Below are 27,147 nucleotides of genomic sequence, written 5' to 3' on the forward strand. Positions count from 1 at the left end.
TAGTCAAGTTAATAGTCAAGTGTAAAACTTGGAAAGAACTCGATCAGTTGAGAATTGTCCGCAGTCGTAATTGACCCTCTGTACCTTACAATAAAGACACATTACAAAAAATCGTTTTGTTACTAAAACTAAAAACCTCAAAGCTTATGTGGGCCATTTTTAGGGTTCCGTACCTCAAAAGGAAAAAACGGAACCCTTATAGGATCACTTTGTTGTCCGTCTGTCCGTCCGTCCGTCCGTCTGTCAAGACCCTTTTTCTCAGGAACGCGTAGAGGTATGAAGCTGAAATTTATATCAATTACTCAGGTCTACTGTCCCTTGAAGCTGTGAAAAAATCAAACTTCTAAGCCAACGCAATCAAAAGATACAGCCGTTTATGCCGCAAATTTTCGACACTTGCAAGGGAATCAAAACCTACAGGGTGCTTCCCGTGAACTCAGAATCTTGAAATTTGGTACGAAGCAACGTCTTATAGCATAGATAAAGGAAAAATTACGAAAACCATAAATTTTTAGTTACATCACATAATATATATTTTTTTAATAATTTTAACCTTACTACCCATTTCCTCATAAACGCGTAGAGGTATTAAATTGAAATTAAGAGATAAATAAAGAGATCTTTGTCTTAAATTTATGCTCCTCCATCTTTCCCCATTGTAATGTTATGAATTTCATTTTGCAATAAAAATACCATAGTTATGACTCGATTGTCGTAATGAACGAACTTTGTAAACCTTGCAGGTTTGTACGGAACCCTCGGTGCGCGAGTCCGACTCGCACTTGGCCGGTTTTTTTAAAGTTGTCCACCTCACTTTTTTTGATTTTGGATATTTTTATGTGGTTTCCGCTCAGAATCGCCTAGATCTCTCAATCCTAAAACGAGGAAAAAAGTTTCCGAAGATTTTTTCACATTCTGTTACCATTTGTTTATACATTTTCTATGGCGGTAACGGAATGGAAGGATGGAAAAATGCTTGGCAATCTTGGCACTTTTTTTTCTCCTATTAGGATCGAAAGACCTCGCGATTCTGAGTATGAATCGCCTAAAAAATACCCATGTTACAAAAAAAGTAAAAACAATGGCCCATGTAGCAAATTTATTATAACGTCATTTTTATAGTCATCGTTTTATTTTATCGTCATTTTTTTTTTTAATTGTTAATTTTATGAATAAATGAATATGAATATGAATATCATGAAATAAATAAATTCAATCTAATCTAATCTTAATTATTTTACTACTTCACTAAACGGTAAACCAATAAAGAAACCGATAAAATAGTTAAACGATTAAATACACTTAAAGCAAATACCTAAGTAAAATCTTTTCCTGGACTGCTTTGTTCATTGCCTAATGAATTGCAATTTAGTCTGGATGGCAAATAAAAAAATCAATTAGTGCTTGAGCTGATTAATGCCAATACGAGTCCCGTACGAACAAGCACCATTTCGATTTTTTAAATACTGATTTTGATTTTATGCGTTTCTTTTTTTTTAATTATTATAAATGGGCTTACTCTTGGCCACAGACTAGCCAAAGGCAAAGACGTGGCCTACGATGGAGTGAGCTCGATTTGAAGGTTAGGGGGAAGGTCTCTGAAACTTATTTATAATTTAATCCAACAAACAAATTATCATCAAGAGTAGGTCTCACTGTAAAATTACACAAGGGACAGGGGACCCCAGGGCTGGCGGGTACATCTGCCAACGTATTATTTTTGCAATATAAAGAGGTAACACCGCCAGTGTCATGGAACTCATGGGGTCCACGCCGCAGGGCGAACTATTGGACGGGGTTTTCTCTTTGTAACTGTTTTATTCTTATTTTATTTTTGTAGTTAAGTATACACGTTAAACTTCCGTGAGACATATTCAAATAATTAATTGAAATATGGTTGTACTCACGTTATTATATCGCTATTGCTGCGACATGTTTCGGGCCAATTCGGAGGCCCCTCTTCAGGCGTATAGGAGTTCACGCGACGGCTAGACTCCGCAAATTGAACTCGCCGCTCGCCGCTCCGCCCGCTGCGCGCGCACTGATAGGACGGGGGAGGGGGGCGCAGAGCAGTCTGCTGCTGTAGTTGTTGTGTAGAGTTCTGGTAGCGCGGCTGTGTCGACCGATGGAGGTAAGCACACTGCACTCACTGTGTCCACACGATTGTTAGTTAAGTATATTTATACGTAGTTTGTTATTTAGTTTAATTTTTAAGTTTAAGTTTAATTTTAGTTTTAATGTTATAGAGGTACAGCTAGTTAATTATTTAATCATATTATTAATATAAGTTTTATATCTTATTCTGCTAATGATCTGCAGTGGGCAACAGGAGACTAAATAATGACGATGATAATGAACTTAGCAAATAGAAAACAAACCGTACTCATCGAATCAGAGATCTATGCAACCAGAATGCCGCGTTCAGTGCTTATTGAGACTAATGGAGAGCTTGCGCGAGCTTAAGGGTAGTTCACAATGAGTACACTAAATGAAGACTAAACACAAATGAGAAAAACGAGTTCAAGAGGTGGACGACTGATTTACCCGAGCAATGAACTTAAATTAAATTAAAATTAATGTTGCTGCTATTTTAGAGCGACAAACGCCACGATTTAGAAGTTAAGATAATACGTACCTCAAATATAATTTATCTCTAATTAGGATGTGGATTGGATATCTTATGTCATTTTATATAATGTCGTTTTTTCAAGCAGTCATTATTAAATTAAAGGGAAAATGGAAAAGTACACCTCCCCGGTAGGTCTCGAACCTGTGACCATGCATTGCCTTGCTGGATGTCTATTTTTCCTTTAATTTAAAAATATGTAATATCGCTCGCAGGAGTTCCTGCATGATAAAAAATAAATTTACCTATTTTTATTGATATATTATATATTATTTATTATATCATTTATATGTCTTTCTCATCACGGAACAATGGTGTTCCGGACTTTTGTGAGGCGTGCGCGGGGCCGAAGCCAACACGTAGAGGCCCTTTCGACACTTTAATGAAATGTAAGGGGTACACCGAGCGGATGTTGCCCTTGCCCGTATCATGGGACACACGCAGAGGCAACACCCGCCAGGGTGTAAAAACTATTTGAGAGTTAATGGAATCTAAAATGAACTGGTCTATTTTGATGAAAGTGATGGACTAATTACTGGGCTATGGATAAAAAAACCGGACGCCTGCCTAATAAAACGGTATCCAATTTTATTTCCGGCAGACGGTGACTCGTCCCCACAAGATGGGCCCCCACAAAAAGCGACATCCAAGATGGCTCAAGGGCAACACCGATGTGAGAACTCAAGGGTGTCGAGAGGTGTACACCGCTTTCTGCCCAGTGGCTGTCAAGCCACTGCACCAACTCGCGTCTTATGCAAATTTTCACTTCCACCCCTGGGGCATATAGCCCTAACGACTCCACTCTGGACGGCCAGCCAAGGCAAGCCAGAGGTAGAGAGTACTGTCCCACCCACCCGCCTTACGGGTAACAGAACTCCCCAGGAGCACTCGGGTACGTGGGGTCGCTGTTCCCCAACAGCTCGCCACAAGCTGCCCTGCGTTGACTGATTGCACTGGTAAAACCAATGGGCGATGGGGTCGTCACATCCCTACGCCTTATTATTATCATATATATTATATAATTTGATATATATATCGCTTTAAAACATTCAGAAACGTCCTTCAAATATCTAGCCAACGCGTTTATAGACCTCGAATTCGTTAATATTCAAACTCCAAATCAAAGCCTATGCAGATTAGTATAACGGTGTGTGAGACACCTGCTGTAGGCAAGTATTAATTGGTGAACAGATTCATTTCTCTCGTGAATTTTGAGCGAAACACGAACATTGTTCGTAGAAAGTTTGGTAAATTGGCCTGAAATTTGTTTTCATTTCGTTATTATGCTCTTTTAAATGTACTGTTTTGGATATACGAAATAGTACCAAAAGTACTTCAATGGAAGTTATAGTGTAGCCTGATTTCAAGAAGCAAGCAAAATGTTTGGTGGTAGAATAAGTTTTCATTCAAAACAGGAATTGATAAGTGTATAATTGGTGTGATTTTGTAATTATATAATGTTTTATTAAGATTATGTAAATAAAAATATATAAATTGATGAGATCGGAAACAATTAGGTTTTTATGCAATATGTTATCCCGTAAAACATTTTAAATTTTTGGCTAAAGAACATTGGAAACCAGGATAATCTAAACAAGACATAGTTTACCCTCTGAGTTACCATCATCATCATCATCATCATTTCGGCCATTAATCGCCCACTGCTGAGCATAGCCCTCCCTTCGTGTACGCCAATTATCCCGGTCCTAATAGGCTAATCTTATCCAGAAGTGCCCCACAGTTTTTCGAATGTCATCCACCCAACGGGCCAACGGATGCCAGGCGCTTCTTACATCCATCTAGGTTACCAGGGCAGATGAAGCTTTCCTAAAACTAGTTAGAGTTACTCTATAAAACTACCAACTAATGAGCGTAGAACACAAATTTTCTTATTTATGTTACATATATTTATACATAAATAATATACATGAAGGGTAGGTTAATTGGTACTAAACCCTAGTTTAATTTGAATTTAACTGACTAACGTTTTGATAAGTTTATTTCGAATGTTTTAAGATTTTCAGTCCCGTCAAAAGTAAAAGTCAACTGGAACTCACCCAAACCCTATAAACATCACCTTTAAAAGCGTCCCACATACCCCAAATCTTAAGTATCATTCAAGCTCTTGTGTTTCTTTCAGAACTTCCAAACCCGCACATTTTGCCTTTAAATTATGCAACAGCCTTTACGTATTGTCTCGTAGGGTCAGGTTGCCCTTATCCGTAGACTATCTTATACTGTAGACTACGTAAGTATGTTTTGATTGTGACTCCGGCGGTGTTAGACCTGCCACCGAGGTCACAAACTGGCAAAAATTGCGGAAACTTGATTGGAGGGCGTAATCACAATTCCAAATTTTCTGTGATGACGCCTGATTTCGTCAAATTCGTAGGAAATCTTCGTCGCCATGTCCAAACGTGGTAAGGAAGTACATTAAGGCTACAAGTTCCAGAGAGCTGGAGCGTGCAGCTCTGTGCTCCGCGCGAAATTAATTTAATATGTACCTCGTGTCATAATAACTACAAAGTTTTGAGCCGTGTAATAAAATAACCTACTCCTGAATTTTCTATTTTTTATCTCACTTAGGGCCACTTGCACCAACGAAAATGGAGGGTTAAGCCGAGGGTTATCCCACCATTTAATATTGAATTTGACAGATGACAGCCCACTAACCCTGGGTTAAGTGGTTGGTGCAAGTGGGCCTTAGTTCTAAATTTACTTCTTCACCCCGTCTGCAGAGTTACGTTCTCTTCTCCCTCTCCGGCTCTTAACACTATCAAAACTCAAAATCCAAGACAAAATTCGTGTCTTTATTTTTATTTTTGGCCATTAATGAACATCATTTTTGATCCTTTCTTTTACATACCTAAACGATTTGACACGTCCAATAAAATGTGCTAATTTAAACAAAGCAGAGCTCGAATACGAGGTTCGTGTCTGATTAGAGGAAATTAAGGAAAATTTAACCCTGTTAAGGAAACAAGCAGAGTTAGCAGAGGTACTAGGTCAAATTCAGTCTGCATAAGAGGTACTCCACAATGCTCTCCCTCCTGAAGAAAAACAGAACAGATCGAGACCTGCCTTAACTTCATTCAAGGAAAAATCGACAACTTCAAGCGAAACCTTCACTTTATGCAACTAAGAGGTTAGAATCTTTTTTAATCACGTATACCATAGATTTGGACTCTCCCTTCTTCTTGAGTCGGTGGAATCCACCACTCAGATTTCACCCCAGTTTCCTAGACCATAGACCTCCACAGCATTACTTGTTACTCCCTTAACAAGCCTCCTCTTAGCCAACAAACTTTTTAGCTTGTTTCCCCACCTAACGTGATCAAAGAACTTAGGAAACTTTCCTATAATGGTAGCTCTTGCCATATATCATTTCTCAAAATGATTGAAGAGTTTAGCATCTTTCATAACTTTATAAAGGACCGTCTGACCGTTTTTTTTTTGAAATATTTACTGACAAAGCCCTACACTAGGTACGTTTTAAAAAAAATCTTAATCCAAACCATTCATGGGACGATATTTCTAATTTACTTATTAGAGATTTCGGAACCACGGACTACCGGTCGTAAACTTTTGACTATTATTCACGCTAGAGTTCAAGGCGAAAATGAAGCTATATTTATTTACATTTCCAGCATGGGATGTGGCAGAACATAAACAAACGAACTACCTGAATTTGAACAACTGGCAATCCTCCTCAGAAATCTACGCCCTTCTTATTCAGTTTTTGTAGCACTTAACAAAATTAACACCACCGATGATCTCTTAACGGCATGCCAAAATTATGAACATATTTGAGACAGAGACCGCAACATCAAAAAACCTAAACCAGCCGTAGGGTAACTAGCTTCGGACTTTAACTACATGTCTAGGCAGTCCTAGTTTCAAATACATATTCCCTAAATTGAAGACAAATTTAGACACTAGACAACAAATATAACTTTCCGAAACAAGTAGGAGGCCTTACAAAGATAAATAAAGGAATAAGGAATACGAAAATTCATCGAAGTTTTCATGGATCCCTTCGCAAACGGTACTAAACCGTTTAAATAATGTTTTATTACTTGTCGTGGCCAGCAAGAAGGTCGACCATAGAGATAGCTGTCACATTTTAAATAACTGTCATCGAGTGTTCTCAGAATAAATAAGTTATTGTTGCATATGAACATCTCAGTTCTTATCGTCACAACAAGAGTTGAGCTTAATTTATTTCTTAGGTTTAATATAGGTTAGCTGGAAGAGATTCCTCTTAGTGACAAGTTCGCCTTTGTATTACCTTTTTCTTGTTTCTCTTATATTGTAAGTCCGTTTAGTTTTGGTGGTACAATAAAGTGTTTTCTTACTAATGAGTTTGCTTAGTCTAGCACGCCAGTGATCTGCGAGCCTATCCCACGGAATGTCCACAATATACCGTAAAAAAATATAACAGTATGCTCTTACGCGTAATAGGGGCATATAAAATTTGTTGGGCCACACTAAACTCGGGGTTTACGGACCTCACACAAAACATGAGGGTGATCGTAAATGCAAAGTGCTTTCGATTGGGACTTGCTGTTATTGAAAGGTGTCGTAAATACGATTAATATTGTATGCGCAATTCCTTTTTTGGTTGAGAGGCAAATGAGATACAATTCAAGATGTATGGACTGAATAATATCAAACAACCTCGGACATGGCACTTCATAGTCAAGGTTTATTATCTTTTTTAGATTTATTAATATAGTAAGTTTTAATAAACAAGGTAAATAAAATATGTAGTAGGTAAGCAGTAAAGTGATGGTTCAGTAATAGTGTGATGTTATTTTGGGATGCACAGAGGGAGGCGTTATTTGATATCCGTGTCTAGACACTGACGCTCCCTCTTACATCTCACGTCCGGTAGCAATAATACTTCAATCCGCCGAAGAAGAAAAAAAACGAAAATATCTGCTCCCATGCGAAAAACGACATGCAACATTTACCCCCCTCGTAACATCCGTTGATGGTATCTTCGCACCTCAAATGTCTGCCTTTGTGAAACATATGGGTGAAGCAATCGCCGAACGATGGGACAGATCCCTCAGCGTGGTTATGGGTTGGCTAAGATCAAAAATTACAATTTCAATAATCCGTGCTACAAGCATGTGTATCCGGGGTACGCGATACAAATTTAACACGTTCAAAAACTTCTTTGTCTTAAATGATGGCGCAGCCCTACCCAATGCTTCCTCCACTTCATAAATTTCCCTGTTTTGTTGATGCTTTGATACGTATTTGTAATATTTGTAACTATCTTTTTGTAAATAAATATTATCTCTTATGTTATTTTGAACAAATATTTATCAGTGAAATACTTCAGGCAAGCCTTATTTTTTTAAATAGAATTATAGGGAATATTCACACAGAAATGCATCAGTTCTTAGTACAGACCATTGAAAATTGTTTCATTTAATAGCATGATTTAGTCAAACTAGTGTCACAAAAACGGGAAGCAATGTTTAAAATGAAAACAAACGAAACTTGTTGGAAATTCCCTTTAATCTTCAATCAACCGACGGATTACATCAGTGACACTGCGCACACTAATAGGATTACCAGCGGAATATATTTACGTCGAAAATATTTATTTTACACCAAGCAATTCAGCCATTACACCCTGTAGTTAAAACATTCAGTTTTTTTTTTGCAAAAAACTTCCCGTTCCATAATGTTCCGTTTTTAATTTATGAAATGTGTTCGTAAGTAAATACAGGATAGATATTTCGCTAATAATTAATAACTATTTAACACGAATAATCTTTTAAAAATAATATAGATGCTATCCTGTTCAATGAGTAAGTATTTTAGCTGTACCAATCCATACTAATATTATAAATGGGAAAGTGTGTATGTCTGTTTGTTTTTCCGTCTTTCACGGCAAAACGGAGCGACGAATTGTCGTAATTTAAGTGGAGATAGTTGAAGGGACGGAGAGTGACATAGGCCTGTCTCTTTCTAACGCGAGCGAAGCCGCGGGAAAAATCTAGTTTGTTTATAAATACAGAAAAATCCTATTAAATCGAATGAAAATATATTTATCTTTTTGTATTTGCTTTAATGCTAATGCAAAAGCTAGTTTGTTTATAAATACATAAAAATCCTTTTAAATCGAATGAAAATATATTTATCTTTTTGTATTTGCTATAGATTTAATGGGGCTCTCTCTTTACTGTTTTTTTATTACGTATTTTATGAAAATGTTCTAAATTATCGGAACTATCTTTATAATGATACGCCAAAGTTCCCATTGGAAATTTATCACAGTTGATGTATTGGCAACACTGGCTTTTGAACTTGCCGAGTTAATAATACAGCAGCAATGCTGCCAGCATCGGAGCAGGAAATTGATTTTCTCGCCACGACTCGACATTAAATATGACGTTCAATGGTGCGTCAGTAATATGAAAATTTTCATTTTGAATATCACCATGGTTCATCACTGAACGCGTTTGATTTCCTTCGGATTGAAACTATTTCATAAAATATGAGTGGAATTCCTGTTATATTTAAAATTGTCAACGAGTTCTGGCGAGGATTGAACATGTTTGAGCATTTTTGAGCATTTTTAAAAGATATTGCGTAGTACAGTACAAAGATATTTAAAAGAGATTTAATTTTAATTTATTTGTTCCTGAGTCATCGACGTTTTCTATGTATATATTTCTATGTATTTGTATCGTTCTCTGAGTACCCATAATACCTTCTTTAGCTTACCGTGGGGCTCAGTAAATCTGTGTAAGAATGTCCTATAATAATATTTATTAATTTAATTTACCTATAAACTTATAGAAATTAAAACATTATAAAGAGAACAAGAACGCTAAGAAGACTTGAAAGATGTCGTTACTAAGTTATGCTCACCATGCAGGGCCGTCCCTGTGGACAGGATATGTATTACTGCGACGGCACTTAAAATAACTTTTCACCACACCAACTGATAAAGGCTTTCTTTGCTATCCGAAAACCGATAGCAAAATTGCTTTTTATCCACAAGAGAGCAAAGTAATTTCATACAAATTTTAACTTTATGTCTAAAGCTGGGTGTTGGAATTCACGTATAAATGATGATTTTGAATCATAAACATAAATTGTAGTTTTTTATTTATTTTGATGTTTTACAATTCATATTTTCATAGTGTTGGTGTGGTGAAAAATTTTGTGTTTAACTCGGTGGCAAAGTTTGTTTAACCTTCGTGGCTTGATACCCTCGCAACGCTCAAGATTCCACTTTTTGAACCACTCGCGGTTAAACAACAACTTTGCCCCCTTGTAAACCTAACTATTGTCATTATCAAGCAAGGTTACATTTTTTCGTTCGCGGAGATTGGCGTTTTAGTAGGTTTGATTGGTGTTTATACATATAATGTAAATAAATAAATAAAGGTGTTACAGTACAAAAATATACGATAACAATTAATGACTTCCGTTATATTTGAGGTAGGTATGCCCAAAAGCAATTTGGATATAGTATCCTACGGATAATTAGTTGCGCCGTCCCTATTCACTAGCTTAAATACATTTCGAAATCTGTTTCAATATTGTATTTACTGTAAATATTTTTCACGTAACGCCATAATCCTAATTTTCAACATAGGTAAGCCAAACTATTTATTTTGAAAAACCAAAACCGCAACTCGTGATAGCTATTTAACTCTCGCTTCTAACTCACCGAGGCTAGGTATCAATTTCCTGTACTCATAAATTCTCCAGCACATTATAGGAGTAAAAGAGCGTAAGTACTATTACATATGAGATGACTTATTTCCTTTTGATAAGGAAGTGTCGAGCCACACGTTGACTAATGGCCTTCGCCTCGATCGCAGGTGATACAAAATTGATGTACCAGTAACTGTACACGTTAGTAATACTGAAAAATGGTCGTCTTCCATCATTTGTTACGTTACTTACGTTGGTTAGCCAGATTTTGTTTTGTTCTCGTATTATATAGAATAGATAAATTGTTTTAGTTAATTCAGAGAGGTAATGCGGCCAGTGTCCTAGGGTCGATGCCGCTAATTTATTTTTGTATAGTACCTCTATTTTTTATATCTATGGTTAATACATAAATCATGAATTTTAGTTAATGAAAGACATGTAACAGAAACCCCCAAACATAATGTATGCAATTAATGTGACAGAGTTCCAATGACTACCCCACTTTTCTTTATAATCAGATCAAGCAAGCAATTATGGTCGCGCGATAAATGATAACATCAGATCGTCTCTATCGCACTATTAGTAAGTGCGATAGGGACGGCCTGATGTTTTTATCATTTATCGCGCGACCATGATTGCCCTGCAAGTATTGTATTATTATATCGAATTATCACTTTTTTATTTTTTGGATCATCTTGTGTGCAAAACGACGTCTTGCACCCGAAATGTTCGAACCTAGGAACTGATAATTGTTTATTTGAATTCAATAAGATTTAGTGGCAGAATTTGTTTATTCCTGGCGCATTTGTAATCCTAGATAATGCTCATGATTATCTCTTATTAAACTAATATTAGCACTATCAGTCAAGCAAGAGTTTTACCTGCTTATAAACCTATAACTATTTTTACTGACGTAGAGAACAGGAAGACAGTCTTAAACAGTAAGATGTCATTCGGAGACAACGGCGCGCGCCCTGTACTGTAGTTACGAGCATGCATGAGCGTTCAAAGCTTAATCTCAGGCACCCTGTATGAAAGACTAACTGTGGATTTCGCGTTTAGCTCGACCTTACACAAGACTAACTGTGGATTTCGCGTTTAGCCCGACCTTACACAAGACTAACTGTGGATTTCGCGTTTAGCCCGACCTTACCCTAGACTAACTGTGGATTTCGCGTTTAGCCCGACCTTACACAAGACTAACTGTGGATTTCGCGTTTAGCTCGACCTTACACAAGACTAACTGTGGATTTCGCGTTTAGCCCGACCTTACACAAGACTAACTGTGGATTTCGCGTTTAGCCCGACCTTACACAAGACTAACTGTGGATTTCGCGTTTAGCCCGACCTTACCCTAGACTAACTGTGGATTTCGCGTTTAGCCCGACCTTACACAAGACTAACTGTGGATTTCGCGTTTAGCCCGACCTTACACAAGACTAACTGTGGATTTCGCGTTTAGCCCGACCTTACACTAGACTAACTGTGGATTTCGCGTTTAGCCCGCCCTTACACAAGACTAACTGTGGATTTCGCGTTTAGCCCGACCTTACACAAGACTAACTGTGGATTTCGCGTTTAGCCCGACCTTACACAAGACTAACTGTGGATTTCGCATTTAGCCCGACCTTACACAAGACTAACTGTGGATTTTGCGTTTAGCCCGACCTTACACAAGACTAACTGTGGATTTCGCGTTTAGCCCGACCTCGTTTAGCCCGACCTTACACAAGCCTAACTGTGGATTTCGCGTTTAGCCCGACCTTACACAAGCCTAACTGTGGATTTCGCATTTAGCCCGACCTTACACAAGCCTAACTGTGGATTTCGCGTTTAGTCCGACCTTATACAAGACTAACTGTGGATTTAGCATTTAGCTCGACTTTACACAAGCCTAACTGTGGATTTCGCGTTTAGCCCGACCTTATACAAGACTAACTGTGGATTTCGCCCGACCTTACACAAGCCTTACTGTGGATTTCGCATTTAGCCCGACCTTACACAAGCCTAACTGTGGATTTCGCGTTTAGCCCGACCTTAAACAGGACTAACTGTGGATTTCGCATTTAGCCCGACCTCACACAAGACTAACTGTGGATTTCGCGTTTAGCCCGACCTTACACAAGCCTAACTGTGGATTTCGCGTTTAGCCCAACCTTATACAAGACTAACTGTGGATTTCGCATTTAGCCCGACCTTACACAAGCCTAACTGTGGATTTCGCGTTTAGCCCGACCTTATACAAGACTAACTGTGGATTTCGCCCGACCTTACACAAGACTAACTGTGAATTTCGCATTTAGCCCGACCTTACACAAGCCTAACTGTGGATTTCGCGTTTAGCCCGACCTTATACAGGACTAACTGTGGATTTCGCGTTTAGCCCGACCTTACACAAGACTAACTGTGGATTTCGCATTTCGCTCGACCTTACACTTTAAGGGGTGCATGAAATGAACATAACATTTTGGTGAGAGTCAGAATGGCGGGTGTGCCTAAATATAATAAAATAGGAAGCATACTGTTTTTGTACCGTATTTGAACTATAAAAAAATTAAACTCCTTAAAAAAATTTAACTGACGGGACCAACGTATTATGGTAAGTTATTATCGAAAAACGTTACACCTGCTTTGATGACAGTCAGATCGACGGGTAAATTTTATTATTGATTGATATACTCTGATTGAGAGATACTCTTGTTGATAATATGAACATCCTCCCTTAATTGCTCTAAGCTTAACTGGAAGAAATCCTTTAATGGGATAAGTTCGCCTTTGTACAAATTATGTGTATGTAACTTTTTTCCTGTTATATTTGTTTTTTTTGTACAATAAAGTGTATCACTACTACTACTACTACTACTACATTGACAATTTTAAAAACCTCATGATAACCTCTGTCATCCAGGGATTGTCCGAATGAATCATTGGGTGCGGTCGAAAAACTTAGGTACCTAGTACCTACCTACCTTATTCTCTAACTGATATCCGTGAAGAGTAAAAACAGACCGTTTTGGCACCTAATCTGCACAAACCGTATCTTCAAACAATTTCACAGACCACACAAATCAGTAGAGCACATATTATCTAGTACACATTAAAAAAAAATTTAATACACTTTCCATAAAACCACTAGGAAACATGCATGAAAATTGATAATCATATTAATTTTACTGTTTTGATTTATGAAGCACAAAATGATAAAATGTAAAGTTTACGAGAAGGCAAGTCGTAGTAGAATGTAGTATAAATAAAACTATAAAATGACAACAAAAAGTAAATAAAACATAACAAACATTCCAACGCATGCTTATAAAAATTCGTAGTTCATGAAAGAAACATGATTACCCACTGCGTGGGACGCGCGAGACCAGGAAATTGCTGAACGTGATCCGTCACTCGGACTAGGCGAAGTTATACGTATAAAAGTTCCGAACCAAATGGTTAGTGCCAAACTTTGACAGATTGAGCGCGATTTGTTTGCTTGGGAGAAATTATTTGTATTACAGGTTTTATTTTACTAAGTGAATTGGAATATAAAGTTTGATAAACATACAGTTACCTTGTTATTGGGAATACAATAAATACTTTATTTTATATTCATATTGCAAAAATCCTAACCTAGAGAATAAAAGTAAATAAAGAAAACGAACATGGCTCATAGTAAACAAAGGTTGTTAACTTTTTTTATTCAATGTGTAGCTGATAATTTACACAGCAATCATCATGGTATGGGTTTAATATAAAAATGTTCAATAAAACAAATTCTGAACAAACTTTCAGATGACCACAATAATTCTGAATGAATTGGCCGAGGTCAAATTCGACATCCCTAAATATATGCCAGAAGCAAAACACAGTCAGGTCAATCGAAGAAGTTGTAGCAAAGTCTGAGAATCTAATAAATATATGACCTTATGTGTCAAAAAAGAAGCTGAATTTATATTTGCCCATTGTGAGCGTCAAATTAAAAAACATTTTTTACGCGCACCAATCGAGCGATCATAGTGCCTCTCAAAATATTGACCAAACCTCGCAAACAGCAAAACTTAATATAATAACGCTTCTGACTCGCTTTTAATTAAGTTACACAATAGTTCTATCGATCAAGCGTAAAGTTCCAAGTTACAAAGTGGGCTCTATTCACCCAAAGAGGTGTGATACCCCGTGATATACGGCCCCCTCGCTTCCCACTTGGACTGGTGCCCATAGTCTTATAGATTGCCACTTCGGAATTTTCAATTCTAAAATACGGTTTCAAAATAGAATGTTAAAGGAGGGTCATAACTTGTCAGCGGAGTGGTATTTGCTATTGGACAATATTGATGACTGAGGCAACGAGTTAGTAGAGAGAGCTAAAATTGCAAAGATTTTGATAGCCAATATCTGTCTAACTTGTAACAATTAATGAAGTTTAAATAACACATTATAGCCTTGTCGGTGCAACGTACTTGGATCTAACTATAAATACTTTTGTAACAAAAGTATACTACTATACCTTGCAATAATTAATTGATATAATAATTATATACCTACAGAGTATCATCCCAAAATCTATTTAAGCAACAACCGAATACTATTGTGAAGAATTAAATGACAGCGTAAACCAGAAATACGGTGACCAAATTTGATGAGCAGAACTACCCACGCAGAGGCTGTCAGCAAGATCAACTCGCAGAACCCGGTAAGCCAACTCAAAGCTTCTGATGTTAGCCAATATTAATAGGTAGTAATTGTACAGTCCATTTATTCTGGTTTCATGCTACATTTTCTGGGCCGTATCACCGTCTGCCGGAAATAAAATTGATTACCGTTTTATTAGGCAGGCGTGCAGTTTTTAATCCCATAGCCCAGTATTTTCATTCAATCTAATTTCATTAACTCTAAAATAGTCGTGCGGGTGCTGCCTCTGCGTGCGTCCCATGACAAGGGCAGCATCCGCAAGTGTCAAAAGGGACTCTGCGTGTTCAGTTGGCTTCGGCTCCGCGTTAACCTCCCATAGATCCAGAATATCTGTATGGTTTGGTAAAATATAAACAATATTTAGTATTCATAAGACCAATTGATAAAATCATATGATCGGGCTAATCGAGGAAGTTGTAGCCGAGGCGGAAAAACGTGTTAAAATTGTGAAGAATTGAAAACTATTAAACGAAATTCTTCTGCCATATTAAGGATTAATCATTCGTTTATTACTTCACAAGGTATGAAGTACTTACGTGGGCGACTAGGAATGTTTTGAAATACTCAAAATTTGAAAAAAGAATGCATTGAATGCAACAATATTTTAAATATAATTTATTTGTAATTCGAAAAAAAAAACAGAATGACCATAGACTTAGAAATAAAAAAAATACAGTTGTTTTTTTACTCAAATCCGCGGGCTTTCTTCGTCAATGATGGAACTTAAACGAGAACATTTTCGTGGGATGATTTTGTACGATTATAAATTTGGGTTGAATGAATGTCAGTGCAGAGAACGACTAGTTTCGGCATTTGGGGACCATGCACCATCGCGTGCAAGTTTTTAGATGGTTTGCTCAATTTAAACGCGGGATATTCTCCTTGGATGATGACGAAAGAAGTGGCCGGCCTGCTACTGCGGTGACAGAAGAAAACGTCCAGATTGTTAAAAAAATTATTAAAGAGGACCCGAAAGTAACTTATAAAGATATAGAAGAGGTTGTAAAGATTTCATCGCCAGCAATCAATGAAATTTTACACACCCGACTTGGAGTCAGGAAATTATGTTCTCGGTGGGTGCCTCACTCGCTAACTGCTGAACAAAAAACAGCTCGCGTGACATGGTGCAAAGGTATGCTCCGAAAATTTGATCGCGGTGAAGGACGATCGATTTTTAACATTGTTACTGGAGATGAAAGCTGGATATACCAATATGACCCACCAACTAAACGACAATCGACAGTTTGGGTGTTTCCCGATGATGAACCTCCAACGAAGGTGAAGCGAGGGCGAAGCGTTGGGAAGAAAATGGTCGCCACATTTTTTCTGCAAGTGGTCATGTAGCTACAATTTCTTTAGATGACCAAAAAACTGTGAATGCTCAGTGGTATTCTGAGGTATGTTTACCTAATGTGTTCAATAATTTAAAGCAAAAACGACCTAAATCGGGTTTGAGAGGGCTCTTTTTGCACCATGACAATGCGTCGCCACACAAAGCCATTTTAACTAAAGAATTTCTGAAGAGTACAGACATTGAAGAATTGTGCCATCCTCCGTATAGCCCAGATTTAGCACCGTGCGACTTCTTCCTCTTCCCTAAAATCAAACTCGGACTCCGTGATACGCGATTCAACAGCCCTGAGGATGCTCGGAATGCCTATATGCAGGCCGTTGAAGACCTTCCTAAGGAACAGTACCGGGAATGCTTCAACTCATGGTTTAGGCGGATGAACCGATGTATAGAAGCTAATGGAGAGTACTTTGAAAAAATGTAATAAAAAATATTTAAATAAATTTAATAGTTTTTTTGTATCTCAAAACTTTCGTAGTGACCTAAGGTATGTATTTAAGACAAATGCCAAATTTCAATAATAATCGAAGAATAAGTATTTTATGCGGATTCAAGGCCTATAGAAGATGTGTTTTTTTGTGTCGCAGCTTAGCCCTTTGCCAAGTTTGAGTATATTTTAAATCAATTCAGACCTTTTAAAGATCTGGAACCATTTTTAGGATATGTTCAGGATCATTGGTTACAAGAACGGTTCCTTGACCAATGGTCTTCATTTGCGGAAAGGCACCGCACGAATAATTATTTGGAAGGGTGGCACACCATTTTAAGTAGGCACATCAAAAAATATAACCGAAATTTTCAAGATGTATGACATTGTCGTGGTTTTCAAAAAAGATGTAAATACCAAAAGGCGACCTAATAAACGAAAATCTTTAAGTGCACGATCAAATAATTATAAATGCTCAAAATACTTTCATGAAAAATGAAATAACTATCGGTCATTTTCTGGAAATGGTCCGGTAAGGCTGAGGTACAACGTACATCCACTTTGGTGCACTCGTACAGAAAAAGGAGAATAAGTAGATACCTACTCAACATTAGTTCAAGAGCTTTGTACCTACGATGAGAAATTTTATGATTTTTTTCACTTGACTCGACTCTCGAAATTATAAACGACATAATAAAACACCGTTTGGTAAAACAAAGAAACAATTTAAGAAACCACCACCATCATCATTTCAGCCGTTAATTGTCTACTGCTGAGCATAGGCCTCCCGTACGCGTCGTGTACGCCACTTATACCGGTCCTGGGTACGTAGCCGAATGGCACAAACGCTCACGAAACGAAACGCTCGTAGATATCTATCTCTATCGCTCTTGCGTATTGGCGCAACAGAGCCAGACTATCTTTCGCGGCGTTTCGTATTCTTTTCGCGTCGCAGAAATGCCATTCGGCTAAGGCACCTGGGCTAATCCCATCCAGAACTGCCCAGAAGTTTTTCGAATTAAAGTATAAGAAAAGGGGACTGTGTCTTTTATTTTTGGTTTAGTCCGTAAGTCCGTATGCCCAGTATACGTAGCCGAATGGCACAAACGCTCACGAAACGAAACGCTCTTAGATATCTATCTCTATCGCTCTTGCGTATTGGCGCGACAGAGCCAGATAACCTTTCGCGGCGTTTCGTTTTCGTTTCGCGTCGTAGAAATTCCATTCGGCTACGGCACCACCAGCAGCAAACTAGGTTGTAATTTGGAAGGTTTAATTTCTTTTTTACTTGGTTACTTGTGGGTTTTTTTTTCACCTACCATATTGTGGCAAGCAAGTTACCTAATACCATGGTAAATGTCGCTGTCGTATCTGAAAACTATAGTCGAGCGTTTCTGGCCGCCTATATACTGTACAAGGACAGCTATCAAGCTTTTTGATTTTTGCGGTATATTTTATTGAATTATTATGTATACACGATAAATAATAGTTTTTATTGCGCTGATGGCGTCTCAGTGCTTATATTCATATTTTCACACACTTAAGCGATCAAAATTATTTGAACATGAATAATTAATGAATCTGTGGTTGGATTCACGTTATTATATCGCTATTGCTGCGAACATGACTCAAATATTTTTATTTTCACCACACCAACTGGTAAAAGGCTTTATTTGCTATTCGAAAACAGATAGCAAAATTGCATTTTATCCACAAGGGGGCAAAGTAATTTCATACAAATTTTAACTCGATGTCTTAATCTGGCTGCTAGATTTTACGTAAAAATGATGATTTTGAATCGTAAATATTGAACAAATTGATGGATTTGATTTATTTTGATGTTTTATAGTCAGTATTTTGTTCGTGTTGGTGTGGTGAAAAATTTTGTGTTTCACTCGGTGGCAAAAGTTTGTTTAACCTTCGTGCCTTGCTACCCTCGCAACGCTCAATATTCCACTTTTTAAACCACTCGCTACGCTCGCGGTTCAATATTGGAATCTTTCGCTTGTTCAGGTATCAATATTGGCACGTGCGGTTAAACAACTACTTTGCCCCCTTGTAAAACAAATAACTATTGCGCACCAGTGTGTACCAAACCCAAAATGACGTACATTGTAGGTATAGCATGATATTTGTGTACCAACTCCCTAACAACTTGTAACTGCAACCCAACTATCAATTCCAACGTCTCAGATTCAAAATGCACGTGTAAGTCCTAACAAGGAGAGATATCACAATACAAGCCTTGCCTTCAGACACAAAGCCAAGCCAGCATTGTCTGAGAACACGTTGCAAAACAAAAGAACAATGAAGCCTGCTACGGTAAATAACTTAGCTTATTTCACTGCATTTCTTTTCATACGTTGCTGGTGAAATTTGGGAATGTGAGTTGGAAAAATATTTTGACCAAAAAATGTATAGGTACGGTGTTAGAAACGGAAACAGCTGCGCAGTGTGTATAATTTTATTGGGTTAGTTGGGGTGCGGTGAAAATAAAACAGGAAACATATTTTTTTATAAATACTTACCAAAATTTGTTGCACCAATAAATAGTAGGTATAATATTTTAAGGAAGTATTTTTTTTTGATAACCCAAACTTCTTAGGGACATAAAATAAATCCATAAGCGACCACAAGACGGAGTTTTTATTATCCAAGTCCAGCAACTGAATCAACCGCTTAACAAACATTCCCCAAATTTTGGCTGCATCAATAGTTAGGCCGTCCTAACTTAAAATTCATAATCAGAAAAATTGTCCTTAGGTTACGGTGACCGCTTTCCATCAAGCGGACCGTATACCAGTTTGCCACCGACGTGGTATAAAAAACATTATATTATGAAATCGGATCGAGTGCATGGAGTTGCATTCAATTTCGCTACTGTCCACATACATTTGTATTTTAATAATCTACTATGATTTTTCAGGTACATTTTTCATTTTTTTTTACATTATGAATTTTAAGACCGTGTAAGGCCGGCCCGCCCAATGTAATAATTGGGCGGGTAATATCAAAACTGCACCGCCGTTTCAAATTTCCATGTTCTTGATTACCAACAATTTATTTAAATATATTGCGTTGCCATCAATATCCCGGGAAGCTAACCGAGACCAGCGACATTTACCGGCAGCCACGATTCATTAGGCATTACATGGTAATGCACTAATTAATATTACGTAGTCTGTACACGTGTTGACAGATGTTTCGAGTCGGGTACTCGAGGGGACATGGGGAGTGAATTGACGCGTGGTAAAATGTATTTTGGCGGTTATGTTGTATGCATGAAGCCACTGTATTTGAAGCTTTACTATAAATAAAGTTCTCTTGTGTGGGGTTAAGAATTTCACCATCCCTTTTTTCTCGCGGTTGTCGTAAAAGTCTACTGTGGGTTACATATGGGTTAAATTGTGGCGTACGCGAGAGGCTGGCAACCTGTCACTGCAATGTCACAATTTCGTTTCCATTCAATCCCTTATCATGTGTAGTTTCATGTGCTCTGCCTACCCCTTTATGGGATACAAACGTGATTGTATGCATGTAAAGTTCTTCAACGTTAGGAAAGGTGTTAAGTAGGAATACCGTATTCGCCGCTACAGATAGCTCAACTCACGTGAAATAACGAATCGGTACAAATTAGGACCTAGGATCCATTATTTTATATTTATTGATTCTACTGGAAAAATGTAATCCCGCTAATCATTATATGTATGGCAACTGTATCAGACAACGTAATTGCAGGGGCGGCTCACTCCGCGATCCTATCGCCGCGCTACAAGTACATGCCGGCGGCCGCGAGTTCGCGGCCTACTCAGGGGTGGCGCGCATTCTCATGGAACGCACGTTCGCACATTCTAATTGTTACTTTACGTCGCGAGTTTTTTTTAAGTTTCATATGCGATGTCCGCGTGTGGAATGGCTAATGAAGCTTAGTTAAATAGACTTCATTAATAAAATAGCACAATTTTACATAGATCTACTATTGATTGAGTCCCACGGAAAAGTTCAATAAGGCTTGTGATGTTGGGACAAACAAAAATATATAAATACTGTATATATACCTAGAAAGTACCCAAGACATGAATATAATAGTATAACATTTTGCAAATATTAATTCGTTTTAATCTATAGGCAACCCTATCATCCGACGCTGCGCACGTGTGGCTCGTTTCTTTGTTAGAATTTTGTAGGCATTTAAAAAAGCGGCATTTCGTGAACGTCAAAGCAGTGGGCCTTCTGTACTTGTACTATTATATATTCTGTGGTAATTGTAAGGACAACGGACCAACAGGGTAAGTTACTTAAGTCTAAATTTATATTTAGAGTCATTTGAAAATACCGCAGTATTAGCTCAGACTCCTTTTCCGTTTCCTGTAATTTTTAAAACTATTTACAAATAGAAACATAACAATATAGCAATCTTAATAAACATCTTGGCAACACCAAAAGCACGTAACGAAATCATACACAAACTGCCTTAATAAAACAATAGAACACACACGACTGCAACTTTTTACGAACCATATCTCCAGAAAAGAAAGAATTTGCCGCTATTTATACGAATGCCAACATAAGAGTGAGTTGTTTGTGCCAAGACTATCGCTGACCGAAAACATGGTATCCGGCTAGAATATCCGGGCATAACGAATGAATTTCAACTTAACGTCAAAAATATATATACATTGTTCGCCTTATTTGAATAGAATAAGGTGCAATGTGTTTTAAATATTTTTGATGTGGAATGTACTTAGATCGTTTTGGAATGTAGTTTTAATATCCGGATGGTATTATATAGCTGTGTCATTTCCGAGCGCTCAATGTCCGCTGATTGGAACGGTGCAGCGTTTAAAATGCGGTGTATTGAAAAGGACCGATAAATAGGTTTTCAAAACAAGTAATATATGTTGTATTTTGTAAGACCGACCAATGGGTGCGACTACGTCGACTAGCCTAGTAGACTCACGTCTACTATAGTACCACACTGCCTATGGTTACGTTAGGTAGGTATGAAATTTCATAGATATGTCTAAAGGGTCCCTGCGTGTTGGCTTCGGTTCAGTGCATGCCTCCCAAAGGTCCAGGACACCCATTGTTCAGTGATGGGAAAGACACTATTTATTAAAAAGTTTGATAAGTTTTTAATAAGTCCTGCGAATAGAACAGAATCATGGCTGTCAAATGCGTCAATGTCAGAAAGAGTTCGGATTGGATTTAAGATTTTTTTATAGTTTTCATTCGTAATTTGTTATTGATTATACATATTTATCGGATAAAATATTTACTTGTCTTTATCACAAACAGTTGCAATCACGCCGCAAACAAAAAGATTTTAAATTATAAAAAGATAAAAAGAAACCACAAATTTAAGCCACTAATCCTTAAGCAGAAATCACACAATTTAACGACAAAGAAAATTTTCCTGAATTGAAAATACGACGGCAGTCTACAATAGACCATACAATTCTTTACAGAAAAGAAAAAAGGCCGCGAAGGAAAAGCCAATGAAAACAATAAATATTCGTTTATGAGAAAATGTTTTTGCGCCAGCAAAGCGGAGTACCTAGCCAACGTCACAATCGTTTACGCTTCCTAAGTGTATCGTAACTAGCTTTCCCTATCGCTCTTCTGTAGTCGCGCGACAAAACCAGACTGCGTTTCTATCGCCATGTTAGTGTTTACGATTTACGATTGTCACTTTGGCTACGCCAGCAGAGTTTGGTTAATAACAAAGGAGTAGTAGATAAAGAGAGAAATGTGAGAAAAAGTTTATTTATTAAAATATTTATATATGCGTGATTGATAAATATTTGCACTGTGTATGATAAATATTTTAAATATTGTAAAACTACTTTCCTGATTACATAGGAATATAGCACGCTTGACGGTCACGGCGTAAGAACTTTACGCATTGATGAAATAAAAAAGGCGCCAAATAAAACTCATTTACTTACACAATACAATTCGTTTGCCAAGGTCACAGACGTGACCTTGGCTTATCAATAATTCCGCATGAACCTCAACTTTTTAATGAAAATAGTCCTGTACTGTAGGGTGCATTAAAAAAGTTGTAATCCCAGGAACATTAAACTTTGTTGCGGGAAAGTTTTAATGGGTGGGTCCGGTGGGCGCCGTACAATTCATTGGGCGGTGTTATATTAATAAGAACACTCATTATTAGGCAGGAAGGTAATGTCTACATTTAAACTTCTCTTGACACAAGTGTCATTTGTATGCTTAAAAAGAGGCACCAGCCCAGTTGTAATAACGATTTTTGTGTTACCACAATAAACATTTTTTCATTTTTTTTTAAACTTTTGTCACGCAGAAACATCTAACATCGACGGCTCTAGTCTTTTTTTTTTTTTTTAGGGTTCCGTAGTCAACTAGGAACCCTTATAGTTTCGCCATGTCTGTCTGTCCGTCCGTCCGTCCGTCCGTCCGTCCGCGGATAATCTCAGTAACCGTTAGCACTAGAAAGCTGAAATTTGGTACCAATATGTATATCAATCATGACAACAAAGTGCAAAAATAAAAAATGGAATAAAATGTTTTATTAGGGTACCCCCCTTACATGTAAAGTGGGGGCTGATATTTTTTTTCATCCCAACCCCAGCGTGTGATATATTGTTGGATAGGTATTTAAAAATGAATAAGGGTTTACTAAGATCGTTTTTTGATTATGTTAATATTTTCGGAAATAATCGCTCCTAAAGGAAAAAAAGTGCGTCCCCCCCCCCCCCCCTCTAACTTTTGAACCATAAGTTTAAAAAATATGAAAAAAATCACAAAACTAGAACTTTATAAACACTTTCTAGGAAAATTGTTTTGAACTTGATAGGTTCAGTAGTTTTTGAGAAAAATACGGAAAACTACGGAACCCTACACTGAGCGTGGCCCGACACGCTCTTGGCCGGTTTTTTTAATTTAGTGCTTGGTGAGGATCAATCGGTGTTCGCTAGGAATACGGGCGGCGGATTGCCATTAGATAGGTTCGAAGTGTGTGTTTTATTTAGATTTGGTTTTGTTATCTGTAAAATTTACTTATATAAAAACGAAAAACCAGAAAGGGATAAAAAACGAGGGTAGAAACGAGTGGCGCCTTACAAATTTTAAGAACTTTTGGACCACGTTTCTCGGATACAACGCAAGTATCGTAATAGAAAAATATTTAAATCTATTGTCTAAATCTAGGAATAGAAAATGAGTATGAAAACTGCCGATTACGTTGCATATTTATTTTACAATTGGCTAACGAAAATTTAATAAAATTCACCATTTCAAAACTTCGGCTATGTTCGGGATCCAATCGGCACTTACTCGGTCTTTCGTTTCGCGAGTAAGTTCAAGTTGTTATATTTTGTGAGTTTGTTATGTTGGTAGTGGAAGGGTCAGTTGGAAGTGGAAGACCTAGGCGAACTTTTCTTGTTCAAATCGGGGAAATATTGCAAAAAGGCCAGGTCAGAAGTACTCGAAACCGACGAGCTTGTATGAGAAACGTTATGAAAGTGTGTGAAGCGAAAGTGATTTGTCAGGATCGTAGTAAATGGAAATCCGTGATCTCTGCCTACCCCTCTGTGAAACAGGCGTGATTATATGTATGTATGTTTGTATGTATGTATGTATGTATGTATGTATGTATGTATGTATGTATGTATGTATTTATGTATGTTGGTACACCTGCAGTAGTATCGGTTTTTATTTTGTTCGAAGTGACAGGAAATAAAATGCCCTATTTTGTTCTGTCCTTCTGTCGTGTCGTTACTGTTAAGTCAAGTGTCAACTTTGGAAAAAACATGGCTAAAGCCGAAAATTTATGTGACGAATTTTGGTTTGTTGGCGATGGCTAGAATTGTAAATAGATAAATAACTTATCATTTGTAGGTTAGTTTTATATTAGGTTTATTTAGTAGGCATTAATTTTGTTTGCCTTTTATGTCTTTATACGTTCCGAAATAAATTTTCTTTTACTTATCACTAGCATTTGCCCGCGGCTTCGCTCGCGTTATAAAGAGACAAAAAGTGCCTATGTCACTCTCCATCCCTTCAACTATCTCCACTTAAAAAAAATAATGTCAATTCGTCGCTCCGTTTTGCCGTGAAAGACGGACAAACAAACAGACACACACACTTTCCCATTTATAATATTAGTATGGATTTCTCATTAGAATTGGCAACGATAATATACTTCTCATTGAGTTTTATTTTTCAAATTGACTCACACGGCTTAGGAAAACACTGCCATTCGTGTGGCGTGTGGATGGCCAGAAGGGCACTCCGCAAAGAAAGTAAGCTAGCGTAAAATTGTAATTTAAATAGGTGTGTCCGAGAAACATCAGAATAACAGTTTTTTTTTACTTCTTTGCAGGCACATGCCCATCGTGCAAAAACCTTATTATTGCTAGAGAAAGAAAAATATATTGCTTCGCATCACGATGCGTCGAATGTGATAGTATAACGTTAGGTTAGTTCCTACGATATGGCTACGTTTTACCAACCTTTTTTCTAAGAATAACGTTTACTCTCGGATAGTAATGTCAAAAGTCTATAGTAATTTGACCTTACTATCCAAGAGTAAGCGTTATTCTTGGAATTGGGCCTAAGACAAGTATGTTAGGCGGCTTAAGAGTTATACGGCTCAAAGCACCCTTTTATAAAGTTAGGTACTGAATACCCGTGGTCGGGGAACCCCATCAAGCCCTATAACAGCATAAATTTGTTCTATAATAATTGCGATAAATAATATTAAAACTGTTTTACAGATGGTTTCATGAATTGTGAAACTAACGGGCTTAAGACAGCAAATGGGCTTAAGCAAAAAAATAAAATAGAAAAAGCGAAACAACTGTCGGCCTTAGCTAAGAGGAAGCAACAGAGTTCACAAGAGGAGGAGGACTGTTCAATCCTATCTGAAACCTCATTTATTGAACAGTTCTCGCTCACCACCATAGAACTGCCCAGTTGTGGTAAATATTTTTACTGTTGTTTAAATTAATAGCCTGCAGACAGCAACTATAGGAAGGAAGTTTTTGGTCTTCATTTATTATAAAAAAAGATAGCAATAGTTCCCAGATATACATTTGTTTTAAAATATTATAATGGTATAGCTAAACAGATTACTTTATGAGGATAAAGAATATACCTAATATTTATTGTTAGTTAGTTATTAATAGATTAATTGTTATTCGAAATGGTTTCTTATTTGTTACGTTTTTTATTATTATTGTTGTTGATGAAATGAATATTGTATTTTTTGGACATTGGATTTTTCCTAGAAATATTCTAGACATGTATTTTTATATATACATATACCTAATTATATATTTTTTGTTTAACGATTATTTTTATATGAAATTGTATATTATAGACTCAACATTATTATGAACAATAATTACAACAATAAATTGATCTGATAAGTAGGTTAGATTAAGATCATAATATATATGTAATGAACTATTCATAAGAGCTTGTAACTAGGCCTACATGAATAAAGATATTTTGAATTGAATTGAAATTGAATAATAAGTAATGATGCATATACTTATGTCGGATTGTTTTGCATAAAGGTTTTAAATAAATAATGTGGATAAAAAAGTACAATATTTTCTTTTTCAAATCAAACAGGTAAATAATTGTATGGGAATTACCGGGAAACCGTTAAATAACAGGTTATTTTCATACAAACTATTTACCGATTGCATTCCCTAATTGAAATTGAGGCTAATCGTGATTCCACATTGGGTGGAAGGACAGTGAAAGTGTTAGGATATCGATCACTTGCGCGAGCGAAGTCGCGCGGGCACGTCTAGTAACTTTATAAGATGGAAAGTCCCACAAGGCTGCTATTTTATATTCCAGAGTAGACAGCTGGACAGTAGTGAGAAAGTGCCGTTAATGTGAGTGGTATCCTAAGCCTCTTTATTAATGAATGGAGTATATTTGACGACCGGTCTGGCGCAGTCTGCCTGCTACGCCGCGGTCCCGGGTTCGAATCCCGGTAAGGGCATTTATTAGTAAGACGAGCACAGATATTTGTTCCTGAGTCATGGATGTTTTCTATGTATATAAGTATTTATATATTATTGTACCTATATATATATCGTTGTCTGAGTACCCACAACCCTTTTGTCCGGGTATGCCTAAGACGCTTTATGACTAAGTCGCGTTATGCCTAAACTTCAAGCAACAGGGGCATTAAGACTATGTAGTAGACCGACTATTTAGCTTTTTCCTAATGGGTAGACTGCCTGTTTCGTCGAATACCTTAAACGTTTTATGACTAAGTCGCGTTATGCCTAAACTTCAATCAAAAGGGGCATTAAGACTATGTAGTAGACTAATTCGTTTTTTGACTAACTCTCGAACTGTCATCTTCGCGTT

Source organism: Leguminivora glycinivorella, chromosome 18 (assembly GCF_023078275.1).
Source record: "Leguminivora glycinivorella isolate SPB_JAAS2020 chromosome 18, LegGlyc_1.1, whole genome shotgun sequence".
Lineage (NCBI taxonomy): Eukaryota > Metazoa > Arthropoda > Insecta > Lepidoptera > Tortricidae > Leguminivora > Leguminivora glycinivorella.